Genomic DNA, 2897 nt, shown 5'->3' with positions numbered 1-2897 from the left:
CGCAAGTTAGGATGGCATGCCTAGTCCCGTGTTTCCTATGTTCATGGTTGAGAACCTAGGCACGAACTCGATGTGTCAAATTAATTCATCAGTTTATTCAAATTCGACCTCCGTGTAAAGGTATCTTTACTCAAATTCAATTCAAATCCTATTTTAAAGAAAGATAGTGAAAAATCTTTTAAAATGCCCCTAAAAATTTATATTTGACATAAACACATAAAGTATTTATTAATTTGAGAAATGCCATCCCTTCTGAGTGTTAAAGTTAGTTTTATAGCATATTCCACTGCACTGGTAATATATTGGTTCGCCCCTAGAGGTTCACTGAATGAAGAATCAGTCTAACTTGCGAAATATGCTATTAAGTTATTACAGTCAAAAACTAAAATAAAAATTTTTTGCCATATTGTCCAATATAGTATGTGCATATTGCTCTCTCTCTCTCTTCCTCTCTCTTTCAAAACAGTAAGGAACATAAGGGATGAAATTCCGATGCCTGATTACGATCGGACCTCTTCCTCTATCGTAAGGAATAGACAACTAGGTGCGATAGAATTCTTAACAAATTTCGTACATAACAATTATTTACGCTTTAATAACTGATCAGGAAAACCTTAGATTGTCTTAAATGAATGTTTAGGGACTCATAAAATACACATGATTTGTTTATTATTCCATTTATTTGTTATGATCAAATTTGATAAACAAATTGACAAATAGTCTTATGATCGGTAAATTTTTTTGCTAAAAGTGCTTCACATTAATGTAGGAATGACATTTAATAACAGCAATAATCTAAAAGCTTATAATAACTATTTGTTATAAGCAATTCTTGTAGAAAAATATTAGAATTTGAGATTTTTCAAATTATAATTTCCTTCAATGGCCAGAACGACTTGAGGTATTCCTTAAACTAATAAACATTCAATAATATTTGATCAAACATAACAATTTAAATTTTGGTGAACAAAATGAGATTAACAAATACAAAATTTTTGTCCTTTCGCATAGAAATTTTATTTTGCACTGGAAATGTTTGAAGCTATTGGACGAATGACTGCTAATCGCAAAAATATTTGAGAATTTAACAATAACCATTGTTATAAATCTCGTGACAAAATATTCAAATGTAAGGTTTTGTCAAAAAATGTATTTTCTTTAATCGCTACAATAGTTACGTTTATTCCTAAAAAAATATATCTTTGATAATATTTAGTAGAATATATCAACTTACCTGTGAATAAACAATTTACATAAACAGTTTCCAAATGTTGGTGGTTTCACTTGGAAAAAGTCGGGTTTTCAAACTTAATAGTTTGAAAATGAATCCTAACACTGCATGCTAAGATTCACTCAATACAAAATATTTTTGACAATAACCAACCCACTTGGCCATCAAAAAAAATTTTAATTTGATAAAACCTTAAGTTTAAGTATTGTGTCACAAGAATTGTTAATAACAGTGGTTATTGTAAATTTTTTCTAACATTTTTGTGACTAGCAGTCATTAATTTAAAACATTTCCAATGCAAAAAAAATTTCGATGCGAAAGGGCCAAAGTTTTAAATTTGTTTATCTAATTTGCTTACAAAAATTTGAATTGTTATATTTTATCAAATATTATTAAATATTTATTACTTTAAGAAATACCTAAAGTCGTTCTGGCTATTGAAGGAAATTATAATTTGAAAAATCTCAAATTCTAATATTTCGTCACAAAAATTGTTTATCATAGTATCCTATGAGTCCCTAAACATTCATTTGAGACAATATAAAGTTTTTCTGATCAGTTATTAAAGCGTAAAAAATTGTTACCTACAAAATATTAGTTTTGCATACTTTGAGTAGAAAAATTATTAATAAAAAATAGAGGAGACAAAAGTTCGGGGAGTCAAGATCTATAAAACTAATGATCTTTAATTTAAAACAAAAAATTCAAAATCGCAAGAAAATTAAAGACTCTGGACATTTTTGAATAAAAAAGTGCATTTCCTCCAACTATGCGTCATGAGTACAGCACGTTTGTTCATAGAGTTTAATAGCTTATATTCTGCTTATTTTAGAAATGAGATTTGCAAAAATATAATTAAATATTTAATTAAAAATCTCCTTTGAATTAAAATTTGTTAATAAAATTATTAGGGGTTGAATGCAGCGAGAAAACAGCTTTTAAGATTAAGCAACAAATAAATGATTGAACTGTATAAATAGTATATATGAAGTTCGGTTCAATTTAACTAAATATTCTCATTTATCAGTCTTGTCATTGACTTTTTATCAAATTATTCCCTCAAACATTTTAATTGCAATTACCAATATTTTTTAAAAATATTTCCTTCAAAACTTGAAATGGTTAAGATTTTAAAGGTACAACGATTCTTTACTTTGCAACTTACGTTGTAGTCTCACATATTTTGATTATTATTATATTTATATTGGATATAAGTGATATATTTTTTATTAATTCTTCTGATCGTGTATATGTTTTAAATATTTTTGGCATTGAGGTCTTAAATATTATTAATTTTTTCATTAGCTACATTAATAAATTTAAGAATGAATCGTGTTTTTTTAACTAGAACATATAATAAAATCAATAATATCAGCAAAATAAATCATAGAAATATGAATTTCGAACTGCTTTCAAAATGTATCTCAAAATTAAATTTTGTTCATATTAAGTTACATGTTTTCATGATTTTTTCTTTTTTTAAATAATGAGTAATAGTAACTCTTATTTTTTCATATAATTTTTTGTTTATTTGCAAACAGCATCAAGTTTTTAATTATTTTTGCTTTTTCTTAATGCAATTCAATGAACAAGTCACTCCTATTTTTTGTGGCGCCATCTGTTAGATTAGTTTGATCAATATTTCCCCTACGGATCGTAATGGTGT

Source organism: Belonocnema kinseyi, chromosome 4 (genome assembly GCF_010883055.1).
Source record: "Belonocnema kinseyi isolate 2016_QV_RU_SX_M_011 chromosome 4, B_treatae_v1, whole genome shotgun sequence".
NCBI classification, from domain to species: Eukaryota; Metazoa; Arthropoda; class Insecta; order Hymenoptera; family Cynipidae; genus Belonocnema; species Belonocnema kinseyi.
The sequence above is the reverse complement of the archived record's forward strand: the minus strand, read 5'-3'. Positions refer to the sequence as shown.